Raw genomic sequence first — 12,995 nt, 5'->3', positions numbered from 1 at the left:
CAACAATCCAATAAGAAAAAGGACAGTGACCGTATGGTCATAGTTTCAAAATATTCCAACGTCAGTACAATGTATAAAAACATAATACTTAAACATTGGCCAATGTTACAGTTAGAGACAGACTTTAAAGACATGTTTAAAGACAGACCGATATTTGCCCACACCAGGGGTAAAAACTTGAGTGAGATTTTAAAACAACCTATGGAACCACCTCTCATTTCAAAAGGGACTAGACCTTGCAATAATTGCAATAATTGTCATAATATCATCTTGGGAAACACGATGACACATCCAATGAAAGGATATAACATCAACCTTAAAGTTACAGCTACATGTGATTCCAACAACCTCATTTACCTCCTCAAATGTCCGTGTGGAAAGGTCTACGTTGGAAAGACAAAGCGCAAGCTAAAGACCCGTTTAAATGAACATAAATTCAACATTCGTACAAAGAACTTAAAATCATCAATAGCATCGCACTTTCTGGAAATGAATCACAACATATCTCAATTAAAAATTTTGGCTCTGGAAATTATTAAAAAATCAGAGGGAAGAGACAATAACAGGATGCTGTTACAACGAGAAAATCACTGGATTTACAAACTTAATTCGATTAAGCCATTTGGCTTAAATGAACGTGTGGAATTTTCTTGTTATCTATAGTACCTTTGTAGTAGCACTATTTGTGCCATATTGCTCTGATCTGAAACCTGCTTGTGGATCACACTCGTGATTTCAACATTGTATATTGAATTTTTGGAATTGTCTTTCCTGAATGCACTTTATTTTCTTAGATCGCCTTGTCTTTACCGTTTCTTTCATTTGTCACATTTAGTTTCACAACCCTCAAACACCCTAGTCTGCTTTCTAGCTTCACAACACCCCCGATCACATGACTCACATTTTCCCCGGCTTCTCATTTTTGAATGCCGCGGAACCCTTTCCGGTTAAACCCAGCCGTCTTCGGCGTCCGGAATTCAGCCAAGCAGCAAGTAATGTAAGTAATACTGAACCTCAAGCATCGCTTTAGGCGCGCTGTCACCTGATTTTAATGTGCCCGTTACTGAGATGCAATCATTCTATATTTGTTTTTGAGCGCATTGGGTGCGTTCACTTGCACTTAACCTGCATGTCGTGGGTTTTCCAGCCTGATTTAAACCCGCCTCTGAGCTTATTTTAATTTTTGATCCACACAATCCTTTCTCGGATCACATTTTATTTCGATTAGTTTGTGCTTACATGTGCACATCGGTGTCTCAAAGGGACTAAGGAACCTTTACTTATTTTTGCATCCTTTTGAACATTTGTTTAGATAAAGAATGTGAATTACAATTAAATATCATCTTTATTATAGATGCTCCCGGATGAAGGGCGGTGGCCCGAAATGCATTGGAGCGGGATCCAATAATGTGTATATTTGAATTTGGAATGTTTCAGAAAATACTTCTATAAATGGATATGAAATGAATACCATTTTTTGAAAAACAATTAAACATAGGTTGAAACGCAGTTATCATTCTTCTTGTGAATCATTTGGAAGAAGACACCGGAGCGAGTGCCTTAGGGATGTCATCAATGGCTCATTGATCACACTTGTTTTGAATTGTCAATTACTCGCCCGAGGGTGATGGGCGATACCTAAGAGCACCCAAAAAATAATTACCTCATAAGTGAAACATCGTCAACAGCTGTGCACGGTCCTACACATTTCATATTTACCATTTTGCACATTATCACACACAAGGTGGTACAAACAGTGCAGCAGCCCTGGGTAGACACTTTTCCTTACATGCCCTAGGTACCCTGGGTACAATATACTTATAAGTACTTTCCAATTGAAGATAGCCAATTCAACGTACACCTTATAATGGGTTAGAACATTGTCACTGAGGTCTGGTTAGCAGACCTCAGGGCACTCTCAGAGTCAAAAGACCAGCAGCAAGTAGTCCAAATGAGGGCAAAATGCATGGTGGAGCTGAAAGAAGCATGTTTCTTTACAGTCACACACAGGTGGCACAATCAGTGCTGCTGCCCTGGGGGGACACTCTGTCTTGCATTCGTTGGCTACCATATAGTAGGGACTTAAAAGTTAGTCAGTCTTTGCCAATGAATGGTAGCCAACTCAACATACACTTTCTAAGGGGTTCGAATACTTCCACTGAGGTCTGATTAGTAGGCCACGGTGCACTCTCAGAGTCAAATAATCAACAGCTATTAGTCCAAAGGGGGCCGAAATTGGTGGGGAAACCTGCAAAAAGTGGGTATCCTTACAAAATCCACCTGAGCTAATATGTCCAGGAGAACTCAGCCCCACTGTTACTGAGTATCCTTGACTATTCAGCAAGGAAGGATATAGAGAAACTGGATGCCCATTGCGGGGCCTACACTGCCTCACATCCTTCTGCCAGGGTCAGTTCCTGTGGGGAGATGACCCACCTCTACTATGACAAGCCCCAACCTAAACTGGACCTAGCTGAGAGTGTGCATTTACCATCCTTATCTCTTTCTACAGCGTGGGAGTGGACGTACCTACTTCACCAAACTCTACATTAGCTAGGGCAACACCTAGCTTTCACAAAGATGTCACCCAATACTTGAGAACCCTCAGCATTACCAATAGGGTCAGGGGGCCAACCTTACTCCCTATCATGGGGACTGACCCTGTGACAATTACAGTGCTGCCACAAATGCAGGCACCCAACAGAGGCTACTGACAGCTGTCAGTGCCCGGAACCTCAGTCTGAGCTCTCCACTGACAGGTGGATGGGCTACCTTAGGGGCTACTGCCAGTTCTTGGAGCATCTAACTTTTCAAAGTGGGGGACTGCCACCTCACATGGCAGACACTCTTCTTTTTTTATTCTGCAATCAGTCCAGGTGGGAACTCCTAGAATCTGTTTACTTGCCTGAAACTCCAGGACTTGACAGGGCCAATCTTGTGGTTCTCCTTTACTTGCGTAGAAAGCCCCTGTCTCCCTGGGTCTCTTGCTAAGATTGGCCTTCCTTTCCCATCTTCATCATTCTTCCGGGGCCTATGTCTCCTTGCCATAAGGACACGATCTCCAGGATCCTTATGTCTGGTAACGCCCTAGGAAGCTGCCCCTTCTGGGTCAAAGCCAGCATCGGGGAGGTCATTGCCTAGGAGGCAATCAAGGGGCTGATCAGGACTTTAAAAGATATCGTAACTATCTCAGCCGAGTTGAGGTAGAAATTAAAACACTGGAACAAGGGCTGAGTAATAACACAGAGAAAGACTCCAATGGAGCTGAATTACAAGAGAGACTGTCGGAGTATACTGAAACGGCTGACAGTGAATGTAAATTCAGAAGTAAATATCACGTAGCATGTAAATACAGTGAGGGCAACCGCCCAGGGAAAGCAATTGCTGACCTTTTACGACAACCTACATTTTCCAATTACGTAGCAGAAATTCAGGACTCAGAGGGTGAGACACACAGAAACCTGTACAACCAGTTACACACTTTCACATCATATTATAAAACCTTATACACAACACATAGACAGCAACCACTCGACCTCCCAGCATATTTGGAAGACACTGCCTTTGCCTGGTTGGGGCATTCCCAGAGGGAATTGTTGGGGGCAGAACTAGGGGATGATGAGATTACGGCAGAAATTATGCAAATGAAATCAGGTTGGGCGCCTGGCTATGACGGGCTACCAATTGAATTTTACAAAACATATTTAGCTCAACTTGTTCCTATCTTAAAAGCACATTTTTATGAGGCAAGAGAGGAGGGTCAGCTTCCGACCATGATGAGAGAGGCTATGATTACCTCCTTACTAAAACCTGGCAAGACTTCAAACCAATGTGAATCTTACGGTCCACTCTCACTGATAGATTGCGATACAAAAATCCTAGCTAAGGTCCTTTCAAACAGGCTGAACCTATTAATGAATAGATTGGTATTACCTGACCAATCCGGATTTATCCCAGGGCGAGGGACATCCCACAATATCAGGACTTTATTCACTGTCATGCAAGACATTGACCCAGACAGGGCCGCAGTAGCAGTATTTTTAGATGCCACTAAGGCATTTGACTCAGAGGAATGGGATTATCTCCTGGGTACATTAAAGTACATGGGGATGACCCTGGATTTTCTAGCATGGGTGGAATTATTATATCATCAGCCACTGCCAATGTTCTTCTTAATGGGGCATGTCCCCCCCCCCCATTCACCGTTACTGGAGGCAAACATCAGGGATGTTCCTTATGCCCATACTATTTGCTCTGGCAATAGAGCCGCTGGCTGCAAAAATAAAGCAACATCATAAGGTACACGCGTTGGTATACCCCTCTAGGTAACTCTTAATCTCCCTATATGAGGATGACATAACGATTTATCTTTGGGATCCGCAAGATAATTTGGATCTGCTACTGTGTTATATAGCAAAATTTAGCGAGCACTCAGGTATAATTATCATTTGGACCAAATCTGCCATTTTTTTGGCTGACTGACGAAATCACACTGTATCCGCTGTACGATCCCTTGACATTGTGTTGTGAGGAGGTTAAATATTTAGAGATTAAAGTCACTAGGGATAAAGAAGAACTAATACACTCCAATTCTGGCAAAACTCTGGAAGGGATTGCGGAATCAATTACCAGTTGGATAGCCCTACCCCTATCTATGGCGGGACAGATCTCCCTAGTACACATGGTATTGCTGCCCACGTTCCTTTATCTTTTCACTAATATTCCCTATAACCCAGGGAAATCCTTTTTTAACGCATTGAAATACAGACAATCTGCCTTATATGAGGGGTCAAATTAGCTAGGCTTCGATGGGACATACTAATGCAACTGTTCTCACAAGGAGGATTGGAAGTACCGGATTTTGAGTTATATTATTACTGCACTCAAGCACACTTCAGCACATACTGGTTCCATCCACCCCCATTATGCCACACCTTATGGTAGAAGTGGGTTATATGGCTTCTACCCCTCTTTCTGGCTTTATATCCATCCCTCCCAAGAAGCGTATTCAGGACCCCACCACTAAAACATGTACTAACTCTGCTTGGAGAAAAGATTGCCTCTAAACTGGACAGGCTAATGTTGTACTCTTCCACATTGTCACTGATTCGTCACCCAGATCTTCTGGTCACCTATGAGCAACAATGCAGATCTATACTAGAAAACCTTCAGATAGAAAAATGGGGAGACCTCTATATAGAGGGAAAATTCTGGTCCAAGGATCACTTCTTCAGCACAACCACACCGACAACCATGGATCTCTTTTTGTTCGTCAGACTTAGACAAAGCGTCAAAGAGGCAACACAGACATTCCCACAGAAGCCCTCTACCCTACCACCACTCCATGAGCTTTTGCAAACAGAACCACTCCAACACATTACCTCACTCATCTACCACCAAACGCAAAAAGCGACTCAACCAAACAGGCTGGCATCTCGCACAGAGTGGGAGGCCAATTAGAGGGTACAGCTGACAGACAAACAGTGAAAGTTAAGCTGCAAGCAGACAGACGCCCTTACAGCCAATAGTAGACTGCGACTGATTCATTATACATTTTCACATGGGCTATACTATCTCCAGTCAAACAACATAAATTAAAGCTCAGGGATGACGACAAATGTGTCAGGTGTGGTGAGGAGAGAGCCGGCTTCCTCAACCTGGCATTGCAGTGCCCTGTAATATTTGACTATTGGCCAGCAGGTACTTGACGGAATGGCACAGATGGTCGGTATATCACTTCAGGTATCCCCACGCACAGCACTGCTAGGGTACACAGATGAAGTAGATACGATACATAAGAAATATCTGGCGTTAGGTTTCCTGATTGCTAAACGTAGAGAAGCTTGCAGGTGGGGACGGGATCGTGCCCCCAAGTTTAAGGACCTCAGAAAGGGACAAGAACAATCGTTCAGCTATGCTGAACTGCTCCCACTCACTTCCAGGCCAAGAGATATATGGGACCCCTTGAAGACATATTTATTGCCTTAATCAGAAGAAGCTGTATTCACCCCAGATGGCCTTGAAAGTGCTGCAATGGAATGATATAACATTGTGGGGAGGATGGTTTCTAATGGTGACTAAATGATATGTGAGTCTCCCATACTGCAATAGATAAAAGTAAATGATAAAACTCAGGAAAGTACTTAATGATAATAGCCATAAATGTATATTAATAATCGTCTCATGCTTTAAGTGGACAAGGCGTTCATGAAAATCACACCTGAACATATATAGCAGATCTTTACTATATGCTGCAGAATGTTATTACATAATGATGTGAATATTTTACGACAGGACGATCAATACTGTGTATGGTGGGGGAAATGTTCTTTGTAATGGATGGGGGCGTTGTTTTTTGTTCTCGCTGTACTGACATTCAAACCCAATACATTAAAAATGACTTAAATTCAGGCAGTCTTTACGAATTGGTGGAAGCCAACTCATCATACACTTTGTAAGGGGTTAGATTGCTGCCAATAAGACCTGATTAGTTGGCCTCAGTGCACTCTCAAAGTCAAAAAACAACAGCTACTAGTCCAAAGGGGGCAGAAATGTATGGGGAAACCTGCAAAAAGTGAGTTTCCTTTCAAAAGTCACCCCAGCTAATACGTCCAGGAGAACTCAGTCCCACTGTTAGTGAGTATCCTTGACTATTCAGCAAGGAAGGATATAGGGGGAAACTGGATGGCCCTTTGTTACATCTTGCTTATGTCTTGCATTTCCCTTGCTTAGATTTCCCCATTGCCTAGCCACTGTATCTGGTAGAATGTTTGATGAACCCTTAGAATGTTTGGTACCTGACTGATCTGTGGAGAGGCAGTTGATGGCAGGCAGGCTGAGCGACAGAAGATCTGCTCCTGGTGGGAACTTATAGGAACTTATATTTATATCTACTTATATCTTTATTATTATTTTAACCTGGAACTAAGCTTCAATAAATCAGACTTATTTATATTTACTGGATTCAAGAACTTTATTTACTACACCCTTGCAACGCCTAAATATTCTCTACTGAAGAAGGAATCCCGAAACACTGGTGTTTAGAAATGTGATTTTGAAAGACAGCTTTAGCTCAAAAATAATATGAACTTTGTATGAAAAACAGAACTACATCTACCAAGATGCTATGGGGTAATGGCGCTGTTACATGAAAGCAGTCTGTTCCTACCAACTTTCACTGATAAAAGGCTTTTGTGAACTGACCCTAAGCTGACGAGCTTTGGAACACCTGCACACTATGAGGGTGTTTATACCTGCAAAAATTGTCAGCATGTCCAACAACCCGTAAATATTTTAGACTGATGAGGGAGGAATCCTGAAACATTGGTGTCTGGAGAAAGGATTTTGAAAGATGACATTAACTGATAAATAATATGAATATTTTATGAAAACCGGAACTACGACTACCAAGACACTATGTGGTAATGGCGCAGTTACATGCAAGCAGTGCGTTAATACCCACTTTCACAGGACTGACTACCACACCAATGCCAGCTAAGGGTACCCCTACCTCAAGGAACACTAAGGCTGGTTTGTGACCTCCCCTGGGGTTGCCCTCACTCTCCTTGATTTTCCTGGCAAATACTGATCTGGGGACACTATCGATCCACCACTATAGTGTGATGGGCACATGTGTCTCTCAAGGCAGTGGCTGGAATGACATTCATCTTAAGGTGGTGGAAGTGCTTACTACCACCCTAAAGGATCACCAGCTTGCCATCTGGATCTTTTTACCAGTTAAAAATTAGTAAGACCACCTCATCTGAGGTGTCCTCTTCTAAGGCTACATTGGTCATCACAGAGGTATCCTTTCTAATGGGTCAGGCTACATCACCTCTGTGGTTCCCTGGCTTCTGGCAGTCAAAACACAGCATCTTTTCTAGGAGTTTCTTTAACCATGGGTCCCTTCTATTCTTCCTACTAGAGGTGGATTCTGCTGAATGTCTTTGGTAGGCTCACTACCTCGCTCCTTACCTTTCTGTTGGCCTAACAACCCTTTTGAGGGATCAATGCCCCCCAGTTCTTCTTCAGTACTCTTTTCCTAACCCACTCATCTGCCACCTTGCCCAGCTCTCTAGGGCTAGATAGCTTTAAATCCACTAGATGGCGGTGCTACTTCTATGAGGTACAATTTGTAATATGCGTTCCTTAACTACCAAACTGTAAAGCCCCTCAGGTGTCCACTTTGTTACCCTTTGTCCAGTGTTCCAGTGACTCAACAGAGGTATCTACAAAGTCTAACCATATCTGTGTTGACCCCTCTGAGTCTTCCTGAACCTTTGTCTGTACTCCTCTGGAGTTAGACCACATAGCTCTATGACTGCCTCCGTCATGTTGGTGTATGGCTCTAACACCTCATCCTCCAGTGTCTATGGTCTATCTCTCACTACTATTGGAACCGGTCCCCACAGGATGCCAGCCATTTATCTATGTCTTCCTTTCTACATACTTAAGAACAGTACCCTTGGGCAACCTGGAATCCTAGGAAAGCTCTGAATTTACTTCTGGTTCCTTGTTGCTGACAACATGTTCTTGGTGTTTCAACCCTAGCTTGACCCTTTTCTCCTCTATGGCCAGTTTTCTTTCTTCCAAAGTCAGCTTCATCTCCTGGATCTTTAAGAGGCTGAACTGGGCTTCTAAGTCCTTGGGCTTTCTTACAGAAGTGGAACTCTTTCCAAGTCCAGATGTGGAGTCATACCCTGCTTGAATTGTGGGGTCCACACTGTCATTTCCCTCCTCTGTTTCAAGGAGATCTCTGCCATCTTCTTCATCCCTACTGTCAGGGGTGATCTAATCTGCTAGTTAGGCTTGGGCTCCTCTAACTTCCTCCGAGGCTCTCATGGACTTCTTGAGGTCCTCTTTATTGGCATTGATCCCAGGGTTGATTTTTCTATCCCTGCACAGTAGCCTTAAATCATTGATCCTCAGTGTAGGTAGGATATCCACGTCGATTTCATTGTTTTCCATCTTTGAAGACTTTGCAACATGTTTTGCCACTTTGTGAACATTTGTTGTTGACGTTTAACTTCTGGAAAACAGAGTCTTGGATATACAGAACTTATTTTTTTTAACTTTTTCTCAGTGTCGACTTGGTGAATACTTTCGGTGTTTGCTAACTTATTAATTGTCTGGTACATCTAAAAACAAGTTCTGGATACCACTGCTAGGCATTAATTTGAGAATGTGGGTGTATTAAATTGTCTGGCTGGATGTCCTTACTGTGTAATGCACTCGCAAACATTGTCTTGAGTGCAGTTAGGCTTATTTGCACAACTTTACGCTCAACCCGGGGTGGCTACGGCTGCAAGAAGCAAGGCTTAAGCTTAGAAACTAGTGTAAATCATTTAACAGTACCAAACTACAATTTAAGAAAGCCTCATAATACAAAATAAATCCAGCACCAATGTATACAAATAGATTACATTTTTATGAATGTTTATATTCTAAGATGAGCAGAATCTCCCAGCAGTTCCAGGGATACAGATTTTAAAGAAAACTTAAATTGCAGTTTTGACCACAAACAAGCACTGGTAAAAGCAACATTTCTAAACTTTTGAAATGTCTGTAAGTGTTGAGTTTGACTTCAACGACCCGGCTTGGGTGACAAAATCCAACAGGTAGAAGGTCTGGGAGGCCAGTAAGGAGGATTTGGACTATGACATGGCCACCAATGAGTTTTCCAGTTCAGTTCCATTATTTACAGCACAACCACCTTAGGCGTCAATGGAGTGGTCCTGACCCTGTAGATGCAGGATATGGAAGATGCTCAAGGTTGCCTTGAGTTGTATGCGGTCGACGGGGATGCCTTTGCGGTTATTCCTTGGTACACGGGTTAGGTGGGGCAATGTCTTTTCACCTAAGTGTGGCATATAGCAATGCCAGAGTGCATTATTTTACTCACTTTCAAGGAGTTGGGAGCCTTCCTTGGATGTTATGATCTTGGTAGCCCATCTAGAGGTGTGGCTACCTGAGGCCTACAAGTCCACAGGAAAACCGGCTTGGGCACTGGTCTCCCCTCTGTTCGCATTGCCAGTCTGTCTACCTGAACAAAGGGCAGCCCCCCAAGAGTTTGTTGCAATTTCCCACCAAGGGCATATTCGCCTTTGAAGCTCCCTTTTTGGGCTAACATCCTGAGTGGCTTCCTTCGACGTAGAGGTAACACCTCACCCTGCAGCATGTTGCTATTGTTCTTAAGCATGGGATTCATTCACACTACTCTCCAGGAGGGCAAAAAGCTGCCTGGTGGCCAGTGACCTTGTGAGGCCACTGGTCTGACTGTGTCACAGTGTGACAACGTTGTAAATGTTGCATTTTTTTAATAGTGACATTAAATTTGACTTAGGCATCAAGTTGGATTTAATGTCACAGTTAATGTGACACCTTACAGTACCCAGTTAGGTAGTTTAATTAAGAAGTTAGCCAGACTGGGGTACCAGCCTGCAACCCTGTATTAGCCAATGGTGCCACTAACGTTTCTACAGCCAAACAACAGTTCAAGGGAATTTGCTGCAAGGTAATATATACACATATATATCTCTCTTTCCAATATACAGTTCCTTGCCATAGGGCTCTCTAGGTCTTCCTTAGGGAAGATCGACATGTATTGTTAAGGGAAATGGTGGCTTTGCCATTGATTTGAATGGCAGAGCCAAAAAGGCAGTGTAAATACTGCCGTTCCAGTTTATAGTGGCAGACTGGTATCTTTTATGTACCTTGTCACACAGAGAGTGGCATAATCAGTGCTGGAGGCCTGTGTGGACACTCTGCTTTACACGCCCGAGTACCCTGGATATCACATACTAGAGACTTATAAGCAATTAGGCGTGGCCTATTTGACATATCATTTGTAAGCGGCTTAGAACTCTAACATTGGGGCCTGGTCAACAGGTCTCAGTGCACTATTAGAGTCGAAAAACCAGCAGCCTCAGTCCAAAAATGTATGTGGGGGTGAACATGGAAAAAAAGTAATTTCCTTAAAAGTATTAATTTCAAGATGTTTATTTTAAATTATATATGTGTGATTTTGTTTTGTAAATTACCAATAATTCATAGGAAAGGTGAAAATACACTCTAGCGTCCTTATATGTGTATACATTGTGAGCGAAAAGCTTTCAAAAGCCTTGTATTATTGGAGGGAAACAATGGGGCATTGAGCAAATGTCTTCTTGGAAGGGAAGACGATATAAGTTTACCTGTGCAAAGAAGCTTGGCCTATGGCAGATGCAGGTGCAGACCATCAAAAGCTCGTATTCTACCCTGGAAATGAGCTTTCCAGCACAGACTCTTTGAAGGCTGTCATGCATGATTCAATAAATATTGACAGATCATTTCATAAAAAAGAATTAATATATTATCCTTCCTGTGCCAAATTAAAGCACAGTGGGGCCGATATATGAACGTATTTTCTGGTTTGAAAACCTTGTAATTCAGTAAATCGCAGGGGTTGCAAGAAGAAAATGTGTTTTTCAAATGTATTATACCCATTTATCAATTAAGTAACATTATTTGGTCACCAAAGCGCTAAATGGGTTTGGCAAAATGTTAGGAATCACTATCTGGAAGGGGCTTGTTTAGGGTGTCCCTTTCAAATAGTGATTCCTTATGGTATGTGAAATGTTATGTGACTGAAATCAGGTTGCAAAGCATAAATGTTGTATCGACTACTGAAAGGTAGTGGTAACCCATTCACAAACGAGAAGTGGTCCACAAGGGATCCCTTCCCCTCTGTGAATGATCCCAAAATAGTTTTTAGAGGAGGCAGAGGTTTAAAAAACTTTTCTTTTTTTCAAATGCATCCCATGTTCCTTTAAGAAAATGGGCTGCATGTAAAAAATATTTGCTTTATTTAAAAAAGCAAAGTTCAGTAGGATTCTCATTGGTGCACAAATTTGCAACCACTTTCTGTAAATTCTATCGTAGCAAATCTTGCCCAGTGTTGCAAGTCAAGAGATGAACTGTGGAACATTGGAACATTTGTTATGAGAACTTCAAGAAAAAACTCCCTCTTTCCTGTCTTGAGAGATGCCCTAAGTGAGGTATAGAGGTTTTTGGGGGCCCTTGCCCCAAACAATAACTGCAGCATATAAGGAGTCTCAGGGTGAACTTGCATGTAGCTCCATGAATAGTATCTTTGAAAAAAGGCACAGTTTATTGATATTTCAGAGGAGGTTTTTTTAAAAGTATTTTACCTTGGGGGCTTGGCTTAGCCGGCTGCAAGATGGCCGCACTCTGAGTGGCCTCTGCCGGACAAGCCTATAATCCGATCATAATCCTGCAGACATCCACTGTGCTGTCTCCCAGCACCACGCTATACCAACTCACCTCACTCCGGGGTGTCGATTTATACCTTCCCGGGCCCCGTCGAAGCTGACGCACCAAGATACGCTGCTGGGACCTGGTGCAGCATCTGGGCCTTCCTGCTGGTGGTGGTGGCGGTGCTGCTGACCAGCTGCCTCACCCAAGCGGATTCCTGGGGGCAAGATCATCGCACCGGAGCTGCCCTGCTGTCCTGCTCCCTTGGACCCGGTGAGTTGTGTTGCTGTGTGGGCACCTCGCGGCGGAGTAGGGGGCTCGCATGCTGTACCGCCGGGCCTGGGCCTACGCCATTTTCCCATCCCTGGTGCCTGCTGCCTCAGCCTGCTCATTCTGGGCCCTGTGACGCGGGTGGCGCGCCTTCAGCAACTCCCTGCTGCTCTGACCTCCTGCGGGAGCAGACTCCCAGCTGCTCCTTCTGATTGCTGACCATCGAGGCCGGGGATTGCATTGCTGCCTCCCGCCTGTGCTCCGCTACGCTCCTGCGCCTTGGGACTCTGACACTGCCTGCACAGCCCTACACGGCCTGGGACCTCCAGCTATGGCTCCATATGGACTTCTTCGCTTTCGCCAGTGAGTCTGTCCTTCACTGGCTTCTACCCTAAGTGGGCGGCCCCACACCAGGCCTGGGTCCCGCGGCGGGTCAACTTAGTGGGCACTCCGTCCACCTACTCCGCCCACCC

The sequence above is a fragment of the Lissotriton vulgaris genome, chromosome 12 (assembly GCF_964263255.1).
Source record: "Lissotriton vulgaris chromosome 12, aLisVul1.2, whole genome shotgun sequence".
Classification (NCBI taxonomy): Eukaryota; Metazoa; Chordata; class Amphibia; order Caudata; family Salamandridae; genus Lissotriton; species Lissotriton vulgaris.
Note: the sequence above shows the minus strand (reverse complement) of the source record.